Consider the following 20,842-nt stretch of genomic DNA (forward strand, 5'->3'; position numbering starts at 1 on the left):
GATCCTGGGGTCATCAGTTTCCCTCGTACCAAGTTTCAAATTTCTGAGATTTCTGGAAGTGCCTCATTAATTCACGTCTTTTTTCATTTTTAAATATTTATATATACATCGCTCCAGCCCGACTTGCTTTTATATATATAGATCTCAACCGAAAATTCTTTTTACACATCAGTTACTTTAACATCATCATACACAATTTTTTCTCAGTACTCTCCAGCATCATAGCCTTCTTCTCCACACCTGATATCGTACACTCAAACATGGCTTGGGCCTTTTAAATTGCCTTAGAAACCGTTTTCTGTATACGCACATTGACTCCTGATACCCTAGATATCAATAGAGATCTAGAATTCATCACGACCATGCCCTCACTCTCATCATTTTCATCTTATCCTTCTAATTCCCATTATGTTCAGTAATTAATGACTATTTATTTTTATGTGTGCCAAATTCCCTGACCTTTCCTTTTCTAGCCTTCAGTCGTCCTTGTCTGATTGTTTAACTTCTTTCTTTGTTTAGTCATCAGTTTCTATTCTTCACAAACCCCAGACAACTCCCCGGGACCTTTATACAGACCTACGTTCGTGGTGGTGGTGATGATCATTATTGTTTTAGGAGGAAGTACAACTGGGAGACCACCCTCTCTTCATATCTCCATCACAGACAACGGTACTAAGTGCCCTGCAACAATTTCTGTATCTCCAAACCTTACATAAAATTATTCAGATTTTCATTAAGCAAGTACCTGGATGTATTATTGGATGGATTACTTTATATTCATTAAATAGATATTAATTTGGGTTATGGCTGAGTTAAGAATGAAATAAAATAAGATTTGGGGCAATACAAACTGTAGCTCCAAATTAAACATTTAGCATTTTAATAAACGACTGCAAAAGGGATTCCAAAAGGAAAACTATACATTTCACCAAAGTGGAGTAACGCAGAAGAGTGGAATGTCATAAAAGGCTAGAGACATGATTAATGTTTCAAACTACAAAGCACACACGCAACATGAGGCTGCAAACAGCTCATCGTTAATAGTAGAGGAGTTGAGAGTGGATCTCTGCTGATATGCTTGAAGTGATATGCTTCAGGTGAAATCCACCGTGAAATAGCCTAGTGTATGGAAATTACATAGTATGAGGAAAGTATATTTGCTACGATTTTCGTTTGGTACAGTAAACTTTGAAACGACGCCGGTGATGTTAGCGCTGAGTATGAATATCAGTCTATGAAATTTTCGCAAATAAATAAATAATCCTGACAACTTTTATGATTCCAAATTCACTATTAGCCAATTAACTTACTCTTAGTTACTGGGGGCTTTGGCAACGCGAACGGATAAACACCTATGGTTATGGTATGATGACAGGGTGGTTGTGCCCAGACGTAAAACATGGCCTGAATATTCACAAGCAATACCCCATACGCTTCACCACACTTCAATACGATACCTTCAGAAATGAGCGTAGTAAAGCTGACGCGAACAGACGGAGTGCACCTTTCTCCCCCTGGGAGATATGCACAACTACAGAACCCAGTAAGGAACTATAATTTTACGCAAAATTTGGATAAGAAGGATGTAACATTCTGCTTCGAAATTATGAGAATCTTGCGAGGACTGAACAAAGTAAGACCGCTGCCATCTCCGCCAGTCGTACTTCAATAATGCGGAAATTCAATATGAGGAGTTGATTAGTAAACTTGGAGTGGTTTAAGTATGCGTAGTCCACCTGAGTAACGCAGTTGGTTGATCGTTGTTTTTTATTTTTATTTTACAATTTGTTTTACGTCGTACCGACACGGATAGGTCTTATGGCGACGATGAGACAGGAAAGGCCTAGGAAGGGAAGGAGGCGGCCGTGGTCTTCATTATGGTACAGCCCCATCATTGGTTGATCGTTGTCTTTCTGTTCCTAAGAGAGAGCGTATTCAATCGCGGTTGAAGCTGGCGGCCTTTAAGGGTACATACATCAGTGTAGTCTTCTGACGCGATAAAGAACTCTTCTGGGACAAATATCCAACACTGTGGCATCGCTTGAAATATATATAGCACGGAAACTGAAGAGATTTAACTCAAATTAGGTAATAACGTGACTAGCAAACGCTGAAGCTGAAAGAATTCGTCGGAAACAACGCGGACCGGTTATATGAGCATAAGAGGGTAGGTCATATTGACAAATAATTTGAAATAAATAATTCTTTATCTCGCACCGTGGTCATTTCAGCAGCTGCTGAAGATGACCAGTTAGGTCGCTCAGCGGGTGAATTCAAATGGGCTTTGCGAGGCGGAGTTGTTAAATCGCTCCTGGCTTGTCAGCTTGAGAGTACCAATCGCGGGAGAGGGATCTGAACACGGACCACCCAGCTGACACGATCGTACCACAGCAAGTACGCTACGGTGAGAGCGGCTTAACCGACGGTATGTTTATATTTAAGGCAGATGTTTCGGCATGGCTATCAAGCCACCTTCAGGGCTGCAGTGAGTGGGGTTCGAACCCACTATCTCTCGAATGCAAGGCCAAAGTTGCGCGATCCTAACCATACGGCCAACTCGCTCGGTCACGGGACTGAAAATATAGTCCTTGCGAAATGTGAAGTTTTCAGAAAACAAACCAAAAATAATTCTATATTATTTATACTATCCTAGGTAATAAATGGAGAAAGATAGATAATCGATTACTTATCGACAGTACCCTTTGTTTTACTCATATTTTCTTTACCTAGTACTGAGTAATCTGTATTGATAAATATTTTTCCTGATGGACTCTATGTAAAGCACACTTGCAGAAGTTTGAGATATGAACGGACAGATAGCTGACATAACCAATTTCCTTCAGTCGTGAATACTGATCTTAAAATATACCTAAAATAAATTTAGATAAATAATTAACATCAATCACATAACAGTAAATGCAGAAATATGCAAAAAGTTGCAATTATTGTCCTACGCAATGTCTTCTTAGACTGATCATTTTCAGTTCATGAGGTTTTATCAGTTATAGAAAATCCTGTTAGCTAAGAATTTCCTCAGTTACTTAAAGAAAGTACTATAGGAGCTTTATATGAAATAAAAATCCACAGCCTGTTTCCAGTCATTCGACCGGGCCAGGAATGGAATGAATGAAGCCCCAATAAAGCGGCGAGGATAGGAACTGTGCCGGCTGCCGAAGCCTGTCGCACATTTCTGGGACAATTATTAATGACTGACTGATGAAATGATATTGGAGAATGTTGCTGGAATGAAAGATAACAGGAAAAACCGGAGTACACGGGGAAAAACCTGTCCCGCCTCCGCTTTGTCCAGCACAAATCTCACTTGGAGTGACCGGGATTTAAACCACGGAACCCAACGGTGAGAGGCTGGCACGCTGCCGCCTAAGCCACGGAGGTGAGGAGCTTTATAATTACCACAGTTTTCCATGGGCTGATAATTTTCCCGTCGATGGAGTATTTTCTTGTAAGGGAGTTCTTTAAAAAGGAATTAAACCAACCAAGGTGTTATTTATGGAAAGGGTAATTGCGTACATCCTTCGTTTCACATCTAACTCTTTCTAGTTCATTTTATTACATGAAAAAATCTTCCGTCGTCTGACAATGGCTTGGAGCTACATTTTTCTTGGTTCTTTTTACAATGAGGATATCAGTTAATGTACTAGCGCCATGAGTATTAACGCAGAATATATTGTCGTTTTATGCGGTGCCAAAGTAATTGTCAAAATATGTAAATCAAATTTAACAAACAAACAAACCCCATGGTGCTACATCCACGATGGACCTCCTTGATATACTGAGTGATCTATTCATCCCCAAGGCTTACAGATTATGAGATGACACGTGGTCGGCGTGACCAATCTTTTCGGTCGTTATTCTTCCATTTCTAAACCGAAGTGGCTATCTCAACGTCAGATAACTCCTCAATTGCTCGCATGTACGCTGAGTGGACCGTGTACCAGCCCTCTCATCAAGGAAGAGGTCCGTGATCTGATCGGGAATCGAACCCGGGGTCTCCGGGTAAGAGACAGACTCCCTACCTGTAGACCACGGGTCAACCATCGAATTTCACACACTTAAGTATTCTTGAATATGAGCAGATTGCATAAAGATTCGCTTTCGCAACTTTTAAAAATAGAAGTGATTTTCTACCAAACTTCGCTGGATATCCGCTCGATGGTACCGGAACGTATACTATAAAACCTTGTATATCTTATGCACTGTACACTAATATGATTGGTATCGATGTGACATATAGCACAAATTGCTGTATCTCTAATTTCATTTTTATGGACATCATTACTGAAGTAACTGTCGTAATTCTCGAGGTAAAGTACAGACATAACTAGGAGAGCTGGAAACAATTTGAGCCCATTTCATGCACGATGGTGTAACGACTGTTATAAACTGAAGTGATATACGAGTAATGTGAATACTAATGGCCCTTGGTTAAATTCTGATTTGTAGGTTCTGTATGACTTAGATTCAACATACGTCTATAAGAACATGATAGTCTACTCATTATTTGGTTTAGGCACCAATGTTGGTAACTACTGCATAGTTGAGGAAAGATTTTACAATTTAATAGCCAATAAATGTGGGATTTAAAGGCAGATAAACATATTTGAGAATTTACCTCTGTATTGTAACAGAGTGCAGGTTAGCTATAATAATTTAGGAGAAATTCTGAAAGTCTAAGGAAAGACATAAGCTTTCGTATAATGTTAGGTAAGCATTAAAACATGATCACTTCCGTTCTAGCGAATGTTCTCTCTGTTTATCATGACCATCATCATCATCATCATCATCATCATCATCATCAAGAACCGACTTCTGGGATACCGTGAATAAGTGCGCTCCACTTCTCTCTATCCGGGTAGATATATTTATTTTCAGTCTGTTGCCATTCTGACTACCAAGAAAGTTCATGAATGATGGCGAAACGAAGATGAATACTTAAGTGCATACAAATGCTTTCCTACCTGTGAGAACAACGTCGCACATCGAAGATTGGACGCAGAAGTGAAATGTTAGTTAAAAACACATGGACGAGACAGCTGGAAGACATATTGCCAGGAATTAAATAAGGACACGTCCTTAGTAGATATTTGGTCAATGGTGAAAAAACTTAAGAGGGAGACAGTACCACAGAAATCACTTCAATGCTTGGTAGAAGAATTCGCAGACGCCATCGCCAGACCTTCGGTACCTGATACTATACGATTTTAGCTGCGAGACGAACCTGGATCACCAAGCGGCAACCAAATTAAACCATTCATGCTTCACGAATTACCCACAGTTCTGAGACGTTAATTCAGCACCGCACCAGGATATCAACAATTCCAGTTCTCCATGCTTTCCAACTGAACACAAAGTTCAAATAATTTTATCCTGAAATTCTTTAATGATTTTTGGTCGCAGTGAAGTTATCCGTATGACTGGACTGCGCATATAACTGTATACTATACATCGTAACGACAGAGAAGAATCCGGAGTATCACGCTTCTTATCGACCGATGTCATCATGTCTCTGTGAGACCTTTGAAGGAATCTTGAAGTTTCCCCTAGAACACTATAATATCCTCTCGGCTTCCCAGTATGGGTTCCACTGGGCGAGTTGGGCATGCGGTTAGGAGCGCGCCGCTGTGAACTTCTATCCGGGAGATAGTGGGTTCGAATCCCACTGTCGGCAGTCCTGAATATGTTTTCCGTGGTTTCCCATTTTCACACCACGCAAATGCTGGGGCTGTACCTTAATTAAGGCCACGGCCGCTTCTTTCCCACTCCTAGCTCTTTCCTGCGTCATAAGACCTATCTCTGTCGTTGCGACATAAAGCAACTTGCAAAAAAAAGAAACATACTAAGGAACCCATTTTCAGGGGAAAACTTCGGCACCGCACTCATTTTTTCTTGAAACAAATAGTAGTGCTACTAACGTTAAAAAATACAATTATTCTTAATTCTTCCTACCCCAAATGAGCAGACACAGTGGAATACATCCTCGATATCCCCTGCCTGTCGTAAATAACGGTTTAAAGAGTAAACCCCAGGACGTAGGTTGGTGACCATGGGTCTTCTGGCTGTATCTGACATTGATTACAATTACTTCTGCCAAACTCGTCACTTCCATTCGGCTATCCGTACTTAATTAGTGAAATATCGTTCTTTTCCGACACCAAGTTTGCCATGAAGAGGCAGTTTCTCACCTTTATGCCTTTCGTGGCCCTTCCCGTTCTTATCCTGATATCCTTATTCTTGGAATGTTTGATCCTCTTCCTATTTCTTTTCCTATCAATACCATAAGAGGATGGTCGTCAGCCGTACTCCCTCTTAAATCAATCACTACCACTACTATATTTCCAAGCTGAGTAGCTCATATGGTGAAACTGAGCCCTAGTTGTAGGGTTTGCTCTTGATCCTGGCATAGCCAGGTGGTATTTCAAGGTGCTAACGTACACCAGCTTTAGGCCAGTAGATTTATTGGCACGGAAAATTCCTCGTTTAGGGCAAAATTGCGATACTTCGATGTCTACGGGAAAAAGTAAACTTAGTTAGTGGGAGATTAAACGAATAGTAATCATGTTCGTGTTATTCTTGTTTACAACGTTAATAATAATAATAATAATAATAATAATAATAATAATAATAATAATAATAATAATAATAATAATAATAATAATGTTATTGGCTTTACGTCCCACTAACTACTTTTACGGCTTTCGGAGACGCTGCCGGAATTTAGTCCCACAGGAGTACTTTTACGTGCCAGTAAATCTACCGACACGAGGCTGACGTATTTGAACACGTTCAAATACCACCGGACTGAGCTAGGATCGAACCTGCCAAGTTGGAGTCAGAAGGCCAGCACCTCAACCGTCTGAGCCACTCAGCCCGGCACACCGTTATTATGCGGAAGGCATTTTTCAATTAATACAACTGTATAGTGATGAAGGTCACAGTCGAGTACAATGGTTATGTTACGGACCGCTCAGAAACACTCTCTATGTCGTGTTGACAAGTGAGGACAACAAGAACTCCTCGCTTCAGTAACGTCTTTGTAGACGGTAACATGCAGCCACAAAGTGTGAATGCAAAAACACACAACTTGCAGCAGGCAGCTAGCCAGGCCATAGAAACAACTTTCTTCACTAACCACTGCACACTGACAGCAGCTGAGAATTGGTCCTGACAGAATATGGGATGTTGAAAATGGTGAGGTGAGAACTTGCAACTTGTCCTCGTTATATTTTAGTATATACTTGGTTAATTTTTAAAAATAGCAATGTGTTATGTACATAGTATTGACGTGTCTAGAAACTCACACTGAACTCATTGGACAACATACACGATATCAAAACGAAAGCATATACTAGACTTAACTAAAGTTGGCGTCTGACAGGTAAGGTTGGAGGGAGGAGAACTGCGCGTGCCATTTCACGATGTTGCCACATTCCAGCATTCCTTTCTACATGCTCTTACCCCTCGCTTCCGGCTCACTTGTTCCCTCCTTCATTCTGACCGCTGTGATCTGCTGTAGACTACCTGGCCAGGCGGTGTCGTCCCATTTGCGATCACTCTCATACAAACAATCAGGTTCTTATCAGTGACAGTGACAGGTTTGGCAACTCCCAGCAAGACGAGCTGCCCTGAAGTTTTATCTCCATGGCAACCGCAGTCGCCCCACCCTCGTTTCCATGGCAACCACACAGCCACTCCCTTTATCCCGACCCGGCAGGCAGTAAATGCACCTCCCTCTAAGAAATGTCAGATACCAACTCTTATTATTAGCAGTATAGTGATGATGCGTGGTTTGAGAGTGCCTGCAGATAATCTCCTCCAAACGTTTCGGGTACTACCACAACGCTAAATTTCTCTACATTCTCCGCAAGGCGCTGTTGCCGGGTGAACCACTCCTCCACAGCGTGAGGAAACACTTGATTGGTGGACAAACATTTACTCTTCAGGCTCTTCATCAGCAGACTACAGACATAACGGCCGCAAGGGGGGAGATCTTATCTGCAAGGTGGGTGATCCATAAGACCCTGCCAGAAACAACGCCACTGTCCTTTTTCCTTGCAATAGCAACGTGTTGACGTCCATTACCGCGAAGCACAAGCACACTTCGTGACAGTTTTCCCAGTAAAAGCACATTTCTTTCACAAGAAAACATACCACGTTGTATTCGTTTGTACACAACCATTAAACGTTACTGTAGAATCATTATTTTCTTCTACTTGTATGGGATTGACCATATTCTGAGTTATTACTACAAACATCAAACCATAGAGTGCTGCCATCTATCGGCTCACCCATCAGTTAACAATATTGTCAGCTGTGTTTATAACTGAAAAACCCTTATATTAATGTAAGAAGTGTAAATTCTCCATTATTGTGTATTTTGTGTTTAAATATGTAAACAACGTGATTGTCAACTACACATTGTAAAATTCTTATGTAAATATCGATATAGAACTTCTACAAAGTCACTGGCACTGCTTCTGACAGGGGCTTTTGATAGTATCCCTTCAGATATTTAAGCCATAAGGATGGCAAAAAGTAGTGGAATAAGTGATGAACCCTGATGAAGTCCGGCTTCAACTCTGAAACTTTTGTTTCTTGAGTCCCACCACACCTTACTTATGTACTGCTGTTAATCGAGGCAGGATGAATGATACTATTATAAATCAAATCCTTGAGATTTGCTGGTATAATTTTGTCACACCCGAATTCCATAGCTGCTCTCCATTTTTTGCTGATCACAGCTCCTACTTCATCATATTGCAATACGGAACACAGATATCGTAAGTTTTCTGGCAATGGCACAGGTATCCCCTTGAGATGTACCAGTCTAGTACGTCCACACAGCATGTATTCAGCTTTTGTTATGCTTAGTCTTATGCCTCTGCCCTCCAGAGCAGACCTATGTTTTTCCAATGAAATATCCAGTTCTCCAGACGATTCAGCACATAACAAAATATAAACAGTATACATCATGATAGAAGGGACTTTTGATAGTATCCCTTCATATATTTAATCCATAAGGATCGCAAAAAGTAGTGGACTAAGTGATTAACCCTGATGAAGTCCGACTTCAACTCTGAAACTGTCGTTTCTCCAGTCCCGCACATTATACATATGTACTGCAATTAGTGTAAATATCTTGAAATGCCCTTTTGTACCTCTCTCGTATTCCTTAATCCCGCAGGAAATCCCGTATATCCTGTCGTAGAATCCTGTCGTTTGCTTTCTCCAATTCGATGAACACACAGTGAAACTATTTCTGTCTTTCACAGCAACATTCCACCAGCTGACGCAGATTGCATCTGAAAAGTGCTCCTATATTGTCTTAGATTTTCCACACTGCTATGGGCGTATTGTTAGTGCCAATCGATTTCACATTCTTCATTTTCAACAGTGTATGAGTTGTTTCAGTTAGGCCCACTACGTTCATGTTTCTTCAGATTTTTCATGACTTCTAAAACTCTTCGTAAATAACTGTCTGAAAATACTACTTTCATTTTTGTAAGATGCTCAGTTCCTTCTTTAGGAGTTGACCATGTTCGTCCTTTATCTATACTAATATTATAAAGAGAAAAAATTTGAGTGTTTGTAACGGATAGAATAAAAAACTACTGAACCGATTAAAAAGAATAGTTCACCTATAGAAAGCTACATTGCCAGTGAGTAACATGGGCTGTATTTTATTTTCAAAACAATTGGAGGGGTGGGTGATGGGGGGAGATATAAAAATATCAATAATAGGCTAATATAGGCGAAATAGAATTTGTCGTACAAGGACGAGCCAAAGCTCATTTTAAGCCCCTTGACGCCCTAAAACCAACCATTATGGAGATATTGGCATCACACATCCCCTGCTCTAGGAATTTGATAAAGAAATGAGCTACCGTAACCATGACAACGTCAGCTCCAGTATTCTTACATCAGCGAGATTACCTACAATATATCACAAAATCCTAACATGTTACAGACATGAAAATTGGTACTTGGAAGCTCTTTCAAAAATAAATTAACACACTTTTTTGGAAAATCCACTTAAGCGGGTGAAATAATAAAAAAAGCGGGCGAATTTTTAAAATGAGTAACTTATTCCTCTGCCGCTTTTCTCACACCTGTGGGGTCGTGGGTGCGAACTGTGTCGCAAATGTGGATATGACCCTGTTTTAGGACTGGATGCCCTTCCTGGTGCCAACCCTATGTCTAGGAATGTAATTACTATTGCGTGTTCCTGTTGTGGTTGGTAAAGTGGTGTGTGGAGTGAATATGAAGAGGAGAGTGTTGGGACAAACACAAACAACCTGTCCCCGAGCGAGAAGAGTTAATCATACGCAATTTAATTCCCCGACTCAACCCGAAATCGAACACGAAACCCTGTGAGCCGAAGGCCTCAACGCTGACTACTCAGCCAAGGTGTGGGTCAGTTTTTAAAATGAGTATACTTACAGTATATCTCATAAACTTAACATGTTACAGACGTAAAAATTAGTATTTGTTATTTTCTTTAAAATTGAAGAAACACGTACCTTTTGTTTTCGGATAATCAGTTTCAGTTGGAGATCGAAAATAAGTGAAGAAGGGGTGGAATTCTCTTTATGAGGACACTCATATCACAAAAACTAAAATGTTACAGACGTGAAAATTGGTGTTTGGAATCTCCTTTAGAAATAAAGAAACCCTTTCTTTTCTTTCGACGTAAAAGAGGACTGTTTCTCACATGTAGAATTCCATGTCGCATGTTCCAGATTTAGCTTTGCCAGTAGCCTGGTCATCTTAGCCCCAAAAGGCAATGCTACAAACATGGTTTACAAAGAGGTTCTGTGGTAAATGAAATGCGATTTTTCGGCGAGTTTTTATACTTTAGGGATTTTCAGATGATGTCTTAGTGCAGTACCGAGGCACAATTAATTTTTATCAACTAGCGAACAGCTAGTCTCTTTATAAATATCGACCCCGAGCTTCCTAGAAAGTAATTGGCATTGTTTCGAAACCATACGTGTAGGCAAATCATACGGGCAGTGATGACTTGTATACATCACCTGGACATTTCTCTCTCTCTTTCGTAATTCTGAATATTTTATATTCTCCCTCCTCTGTTTACAGTTTCGCATACATATAATAGTTGTTTTTTGCTAGCGCCGCAGCTCTTCTCGCTTCTTTATGTCTCTAGTATGGTTCCAGTATGGTTCCTTCTAAATGTGTCACACTTTACCTGTGTTGCTCTCTTGGATTTGACTTTTTCCAGCATTTCAGGTTGCCACCAATAGGTCTCTTTTTGTATTTTCACCTTATAAGACGATCTTCCGAGCACGTTCTGCCCAGGTTCCCGGATTCGATCTGCAGCCTCTTCCAAGTTTCTTGCACTATGGCAGACACGATAAATGCTAAAACTTCATCCAAGAATTTATTTCGAGTGTCGCATTCTTGTGATCCCCACCATTTCGTTTTAGGCACCCTAATTTTACGTTTTACTTTTATACTCCTGATTCCACAATGGCAGGCAATCAGTCGATCTTGTGCTGCTATAACCTCTCCAGGGTAGACTCTTTACTGTTTTATCTCTTTCATATCACTTCTCCTACACAGCAAGTCATCCTTTTGAGAGGTACTTCTTACGTTTACAAAGGTGATCAGGTGGTTTAAATTTTTCTCATAGAAGGCCATATCAAAAACCATACCAAATTCCAAAATATCTTTATTAGCTACATTTCTGTGCACCACGCCGTGTCTTCCTATGACTTTTTTCCACCCTTTTCTTTACATTGCTAGGATGGCCAATAAGGGCACCAACAATAATTATTTGTTCCTCGTCGTGGATCGATCCTAATAGCTTTGTCCAAAGATGTCCACAAGTCACTTTTCTCTTCTTGCATGCAGCCTTCCTGAGGTGTATAAGCACAGATTAATAACTAGGTTCTGTACAACTAGTTAAACACTCATTAGCCTATCGCTTATTCTCTTGACTTCCGTGATGTACTTACGCCATTCCACTTTTTGGTGGTACCATAGTAGAGAAGTTAATAACCTCCACCAGTTTCTTTTGACTTACCTCACCGAGCATGTTGACCATACAGTAAGGGCGTACAGCTGCAATATTGCTTTCGGAAGGTGTTGAGCTCGAGCCCCACTGTCGGTGGCCCTGAAGGTTTTGCGTGGTTTCAGATTTTCACACCAGGCAAATGCGGAAGATGGAGATGTGCCACGGCCTCTTCCTTCCCACTCCTTGTCCTTTTATATCCCATCGGCGGCACGAGACATATCTGTGTCGGTGCGAAGTAAAACAACCTTTAAAAACATGGACTTTCCTTTTCCACTTCATCTCTTGGACATGCAGAATCAGAAGCTGCCTTCGCGTTAAGTTCGCCACTTTCCGGCATCGACTCGTCATGTTTCAAACATGTAATGTCCCCACTTTCAGATTAAAAGTATGTCTCCGATTGTGTTCTTGTGTTAAACTAGCTTCTGTAGCCTCATACACTCATTATGCGGCAGCCTTCGCTCACTTTCCGAGGAGAAAAGGTGATACCTCTAAGCGTCGGTTGCAAAGTATGCTTTAGCCTTGTTCCGGAGTATATTTCTCATCATACGTATTCATGTTTTCTGGCATATTTTTATTCCGGATACCCATCCTACACCCTTCCCCAAGCATCCGGACTTGGGACCAGCACAGTGATAGGTCGCTGGAAGAAAGCTGGGAGTGACAGAAATACAAATATTGCGATGACCATGTGGCGTGTCGAGGAAGGACAGAATCAGAAATAAAACTATACGGGACTGTATAAAGGTGACCCCGTTAAAGATCAGATCCAGGAGTCAAGACTAAGATGGTTTGGCGACATCATCTGGAGAAAAGTGATTATGTGAGAAGGAAACTTTTAGATATGCCTCCTCCCGGGAAAACAGAAAAGGTAGGCCCCGTAGGAGATGGAAGGACCCTGTCATCTCGGAGTTCAAAAAACTGGAGTTTGAGAAGTGCCTAGAATTCAACAGAAATGAAAAGAATTGACAGATCCGCATCAGCGACCCTGCTTGTCAACGGGACTAATCATGCTAGAGCAGAACATGAATCCAACTTTACAAAGTCATCCCTAGCAGTCTTTGTCGTGTTCTCTGCACTGCGTGGGTATTTATAAAATCTATTCTACATATTTTAAACACGACAATTCAGTTCACCTAGTGCGGTAAGTGGTTATGTAGTTCATGTGATATGATGTGTTCTAACTGCACGGTTGACAGGTTTGAAGATAATTTTCCCATCTTCGTAAAAGGAAAATATCGAAGTTCTTCCTTAATTAAGGTCATGCCTGGTACCTTCTCTTTCCTAGATATTTCGGTGTTACCGAAAGACTATTGTGTTAGTGGGACATTTCATAGATAGAAAGAGAAAAATGTGTATAATTCCATTAGACATAGCTACCAATGGCCACTAATATACTGTTGAGAATAAAACACAGACTGCTGTATTGGACTAATTTAATAATATGACCCAGTCAATACACGCACAGTTATACTTGACAAGGAATGACAATGTTTCAATAATTAGTGGCCATTTACAAAAGTCCCTTGCCGTCATAGCGGTTCTCCTGATGGCTTACATTTAGCTGGGATCCGCGATTCTCCCTCAATCATGAGTGACAGGTCGCACCTCTCACTTGATTTTGCACATACGCACTAGTAACTTCACACAGCATCTTCATCTAGCGCTCCGTATGTTCGTTGGGATATCACAACACACGATTGGTGTTCACTTGGGTCGACTCTAGATAAGACTAAACATTTGTGCAATCAACTCCGAGACTTCTCCACACACTGAACTACAGTGAACTACTCAGCAAATACCACTTGGCAAGACAACAACACAAGCCACTAAACAGCCACATCCACTCTCAACTCCAGCAACACTCAACACGATGAATACTGAATTTACACGACCACGTTGTACACGAAATAGACTTGGTCGTGTTCAGTAAATATAGTACATACTGAAGATATATTAAAATACCGAATAAAAATAGCCAACCAGACACCAATGGGATCCGAACCTACAAACTTCAGATTTAGCACCGGATACTCTTAACGGTTGAGCTATGGTGGCGTAGGTCGTATTTTGAATGGAATCTATCCTACTGGTCTGGTACTACTACGACACAACTGTCGCCCGTTGTCGCGTTTTCACCACCACTTTGTATTCAAAATAGACTTTTGTTAAGTCGGTACTAGCCTATATGTACTGAACACGACCCAAAACGTTGAAAGTGTACTTCAAACCGCATTTTATGATTTGCTACTTCTAAAGCTGAATTTTTGAACATAATATAGCTGATATCCTACTCGCCCTTGTCCTAAACTTAAATACCAAATTCCATGAAAGTCCACCTAGCCGCTGGCTTCGTAGGTTATGTAAATTTAACAACATATATAAACGTATCATAAATATTTTTAATTCTATATACTGAAAGGCAGTTGCGCGAAACTTACACCGTCATGATTTTCTTTCATCGAATACAATAATAACATCCAACGGGCGGAAACAGTAGAGGATCACTTGTTGTTTCTAACCACCCTATTCTGTATGACAATGTTAAGGTGTATTTCTTGCCTCTAGATCTCCAAGACAAAGTGACTTAAAACATTCACTCATAAAAGTGCATAAAGAATGGAAAGTGATTAAAAAATTGTTTTGATGAGAACACGGGGAATGATCATAGTCTCCGTTTGGCCATTTGAATTTGTACTTGGTAGGATATCATTCAAACATGTTGGTTGGAGAGGATAGTGTCCAGTTGTACTTCTTGAAATAATCTCCACTACCTGTCGTTGGGAAATAAAGTAAGAGCGATCTAGAAATACAGCATCCTGTGGTATATTCTGGAGCCATGGTTATATTCTACAGCTAACCATGTGCAATTTTCCTCTAGAAGATGTCTGCAAACACTGAAGGAATGTTGTAGGCTATATATTGTTTCATGTCATGTCCGCCTCCGTAGCGTAACGGTTAGTACTATTAGCTCCGTTCTCGGTGGCCCGGGTTCGATTCCCGGTACTGCCAGAAATTTAAGAATGGCAGGAGGGCCGGTATCTGGTGAAAATGGTACATGCAGCTCACCTCCAATGGGGGTGTGCATAAAAAAGGGCTGCACCTCCTCTGGGCGAGGACACTAGTTCACTTCACATTTCCAGTCATGGGTATTCATTTTCGGATCTAGTTCCCATCAAAGTAAATGGAAATGTCATTAATAACTACATAAAAAGTTATTAGAGAAATTTCACTCATCCAAGGTCTCAAAATTAGTGTGAGAGTGGGGATAAACACACAGTAATGAGAACAGCTGAATTTGGTGTAGCTTTTCTTGTTCTTGACCATTTCGAAATTCAATATTTATTTTTACTGGTTATATATCTCAATAATAACATTTACGGGTTTTGGAGAAGTTGAGGTGTCGGACGTTTTTCCCACTTGAGTTATTTGTGCTAGTAAATCCACCGACTTGAGATCTTTTATTTGAGAACCTTCAAACACCACCGAATTGGGTCGGAGTCGAAACTAACAACTTGGCTTCAGAAAACCTGAAATGTACCCTCTGAGCATCTCAGAGAGGCTTTGTTATATCTTCCGTTCGAAATTCTCTGATTGAATCATTGACCGTCCGACTAAGACGGTTTTCTGACACAAAACATTCATTTTGGTATCATCTTTTGCGAGGCGTATGACTCATTGTTTTGTCAGTGACACGGACTTGACGTACTGTTAACATAGAGTCACTTGCGTTGTGGTGCTGCCAATGTATCTTTCGTATTCTGGGGACTGCACATATAACTAACGCATCAGTCTCCGTAGGCAACCGTCCACAACGAAGATTTTTCTACCTTGATCTACAAGAAGATGCTTCACCACTAAAAAATCACCTAATATGCTAATTGTTGTAACACCGAAAAATCACATTGTAAAAACACCTAATATGAAAATTGTATCCAACTGTATAACTGAAAATATCAATAAACACTTAGCCAAGAGGTCGGGACCCCCTCGCAACTCCTTTACCAAAGCAAATCTCCATCCCCCTTTTCCAACTCCATTAAATCCTACAAACCCGCCAAATCTCCTGGCCAGAGATGGCGTAACCTTCTAGATAGCCCGCCCCTTCCCCTCGGAAAGGGGAATGAAAACATTCCCCTTGGTCCTTTACGCTGTTCGGGCACACCGCCCGTAGCCCCCATATGAAAGCGTTGGTCGAGAGGAATTCCAGTCGGAAATGAAAGTGTGGCATGCCGCCGAAACGCTGGACTGACGTCCCAGAAGCCTTGTTCAACACAAACACGAAGCAAGCAACCCGACTTCCGAACACTGCAGCCAATGGCCGGGAGCAGCAGGGAATGCACTACATGCTAACATGCCATCATCATAACAATGCAACTAGCATATACCTGTAAACGTGTCCTGAATACGATGATGTCTTATTAAACACATTTATTTTCGAAAATATTAGAACTATTCTTCGTAGTTACTCAGTAGTAAGCTTGATGAACAAAACGCTAACATTCTTCAGTCATCGATCAATATTTCTCTCTCTCTCTCTCTCTCTCTCTCACACACACACACACACACACACACGCGAGCACATACAGACGTACACAAGTCTGATTTCCAAATCCATTCTTATACTTTTGGTTTTATCGTACATGACAGCCAGTGAATAAAATCCGATAACACCTGTTTTGTTGTACTAGGAGATAATGTTCAACTAACAAGAATAAGCAATCGAATTGTGAAACTCAAGATAAATTAGTACAGAATCTGTAGGAGTATTTTATAAGAATATGTATCAATATTGTAAGAGCCTCCGTGGCTCAGACGGCAGCGCGTTGACCTCTCACCGCTGGATACCGTGTTTCAAATCCCGGTCACTCCATGTGAAATTTGTGCTGGACAAAGTGGAGGCGGGATAGGTTTCTCACCGGGTACTCCGGTTTTCCCTGTCATCTTTCATTCCAGCAACACTCTCCATTCTAACTTCATAGCATCTATCACTCATTAATAAATCAGTTTGGGAGTGGCGACCCCATCGTACTAATAGCCTATATCTGCTTCATTTATTACATCCGTGACCCGGCCAATGTTCATGTATCAATATTGTATAAATTGTATTATCTTACAACACACATACGCACTTCTTCATTAGAAACTGTTGTGCTTTCCGTCGCTCAGTCTGCAAGCCTCTCAGCGTGAACTGAATGCCTCCACAATCTCATACTCGAAACGGGCACTGTTGTGACGTCTTATTCCATCCCCTTTATCTTCGTATTTTTGTATGTTATCAGCCCATGTGATGTTAGGATCCTCAAATAGTACTACTGATGGTTATGCGGCTGTAGGTAAATTGCAAAAAACGATGGTGGAGATATCACGATGCGAAAGAGAACATATTCTAAGGAAGTTTAAACACGAGCATGTTACGTGAATGAAATAATCGCTAGCTTCTCACCAAGATGCTCGTAGTTTGAATGTTATCCAACACGTGAGGGATGTTTTAAAATGAAATGAAATATCTGTCTCGCTGTTGTGACACCTTATTCTGCACGCTTTTATCTTCGTATTTTTGTATGTTATCAGCCCATGTACTGTTAGGGTCCTCCAATATAATAATAGTAATAATAATAATAATAATAATAATAATAATAATAATAGTACCGGAGGTACAAACAATCCGTGCATTTGAAACAAGCGCCTTTAAAGGCCATCTGTAACGTGTACTTCAAACTATGTGGTAGGAGAAGTTTGAACGTTTTTCGACAGAGGTCTCTACTGTCAAGCTAGGTGCTCCCTCTGATGAGAGGATGGACAATTAAATTTCAAGAGATATGTTGTAGTCATTAGTTGGTAAAACTGAATTATTGATGGATTATTTTTAGTGTTCTAAGGTTACTAGCACTTCTATAACTTCCCGCCAACTTAATATTGTAGCCAACAGAGGAATTTTGTACATTTATTAAAGTTACCAATCAGGGTTTTTGATATTTATTTGACGATCCAGTGGAAATTGTGGGGGTGTCAGGTATTTGGCCCAGAGAAATCTGGAACTTTCCTCTCCTCTATAAAAGCTGGGACCGTTCGGGCCATGTTGTCTTTCGATCACTCCTGTCAAGAGGTTTAGAGTGTGTTCATAAATGAGGCAGGAGAAGGGCTGCTTCGTCCATCTCCGGGAGGTCCACCAGCTCAAGGTAATGGCAGACATATTTTAATTATGTGATCGTCTCAGAAAGCTTACTCGAGGGGAAGGTTTCAAGATCTTATATTAAAGAGTGGGAACCCTCAACTTGGTATGTGAGGTGACTATGTTTTCGTAAACCTTAACATTTTCCTGTTCCTTTTGTAATTTAAAATATTCTCTCCATTTAGTCACCTCCGTAGTATAGGCTTAGACTCTAACTTCAGACCTAAAGCCCACATAGGGTTTTAAGTATTTTCATGTGAATTTTAAGGCGTGCAAGTGTTCGCCTTCTAGCATTTTGATTTTCGGCCAGTAACTTTAATCTTTCCTTTGTTAACTAAGTCAATGTAGAATGGATACTTGTTACCACTGTTAAAGTTCAATTCTATTTTTCATTTCCTTTTAAAAGTAAATCAAACTATTGACAGATAAGACAATTAATACTGTTTGGTTTTGGTAAAATATAGATTGTACCTTTAAGAGGCTCGAACTTGTAAAATCTGGAGAATGTCTCCTAGAGTGTAATTGTGTGGAGCAAACACGCTCTTAGTACTGTTGTAAATTTTGGGAGCTTAGTCTGCTTGACGAGTTATTGAAGGGAGCAGTGGTGCTATTGTTAAAGTTGTAACTGGGGAACTTGAAGCTCACGTTGTTGAATCATGTTCTCTGATTGTTCTAGATTCTCGAGCTCGTGAGCTAAACTTTTGTACCTGATTATTTGTTATTGCTTAGCAAAGTATCCGAAAAGAAAAAAACCCATAGGAAAGAAATATATTCATAATAATAAAGTTTTAAATTAATATTTAATTTCTTCTCTATCCACCCATTCATTCCCGCACCTTCTTTCACCTCTGACCACCACGGTATCTCGGTAACAACTACAACAACAACAACAACAACAACAACAACAACAACAATAATAATAATAATAATAATAATAATAATAATAATAATAATAATAATAATAATAATTGCTTTACGTCCCGCTAAGTACTTTGACGCCAGGATTCCGCAGGAGTGCTTTAACGTGCTATTAAATCTACCGAAAGACGGCTGACGAATTTGAGCTCGTTGAAATAACACTGGACTTAGCCAGGATAGAACCTGCCAAGTTGGAGTCATAAGACCAGCACTTCAACCGTCTGAGCCACACAGCTGGGCTGGTGTTTTAATAAAAATGTAGTATATCAATATGTACATCTATATATTTGTTACGCTATATATGAGAATGCGTACTAATGAAAATGCCTCTTGTTAAAGTGGATTGACTGTATGACCTATGTTAAATGAGACAGGTAATATCAAAATTCTCCGAACTCCGTCACCACTCCAGATGATACATATAGTGTACTAAATGCAACAGTTACACACCGTTTATATTTGTGCCTATCAACTTTAAATTCTCTAGAATGTCTCCCTTCAACTACGTAGAGACAAATTTGGTCATAAATCTATTCTTTTAATCCCGAATCTGAGACAAAATAAATGAGCTGGTTTTAACATTGCCAAGTACACAGGCCGTGCGTAAATAAGAGACGGCAGAAAGGATCATCTGCTTCAAAATTCGATCCTGAATTTGTGTTATATTAGCCTTTCGCTGTTTGACTTTTTCGTCCATCCTCTCATACGAATCCATCATCTCTATTGGTTATTCTCTGCTGAACAAGCCGAGAGCTTTATGGCTGCGAGCCAACATACCACAGCAGACCATATTTCATTTTACGGTATACACTCCGTATGCATACTGCAGAGCACTTCGCCTGCTCTCAGCCATCTCATCTTAAGGAGACTTTTATGACTCGGAACCAGTACATGTAGCATAGAAAACAAGAACATCTCAAGCCCTTATACGCAAGTTCATGGCCAATCACAATAACGCACACTCCGTGATAGAAATGGGGAAATCAGACAGTTCCTGGAGTAGTTGGTTTAGCAGCGCTTCCCAAAGTTTAGTTTGTAGAATTGAACTCTCACCCAATGATTTACCATCTTAGATTAATTAGCCATTGAAAATGTAAACTTTGTAGGATATGATAATATCACCACTCCGTATAACTAAAAAAAAAAGTAAATTTTGAAGGAACGGTAATAATATAACTGTGGTAATAATAGCTTAATATACTACTACTACTACTATTAATAATAATAATAATAATAATATTAATAATAATCAACTTAATTAATTACATTATTAGTAGTAAAGGTCCGCCTCTGTGGTGTAGTGGTTAGCAGGACACTGCCCTTGAGGCGGTAGAGATGGAATCCCTCGCTGAGTCCGAGCGAAAAACCAACCTTGGAGGGTAAAAGGATTAAGAAAGAAGTAGTAAAGTAAACTATTGTCTGAACTGTCAGTGTCATGGTCTTCTATTCAGAGAGTCCCGGGTTTGATTCCCAGCCGATTTGAGGATTATAACGAACTATCGTTAATTTCTCCACTTTCAGCCTAGATGTTTGTGTTTAACTAAACACATTTTACTTGATATACACCCAATAAGAACGATACTACCAACCACCTCAGAAACGAGCAAAATTCCATCCACATAAGGTAGGGGTCAGGAAGGGCATCCGGCTATAAAACAGAGCGAAGTGCACATGTGTGACACAGTTCGCACCCGAGTAAG

The sequence above is a fragment of the Anabrus simplex genome, chromosome 1 (genome assembly GCF_040414725.1).
Source record: "Anabrus simplex isolate iqAnaSimp1 chromosome 1, ASM4041472v1, whole genome shotgun sequence".
Lineage (NCBI taxonomy): Eukaryota > Metazoa > Arthropoda > Insecta > Orthoptera > Tettigoniidae > Anabrus > Anabrus simplex.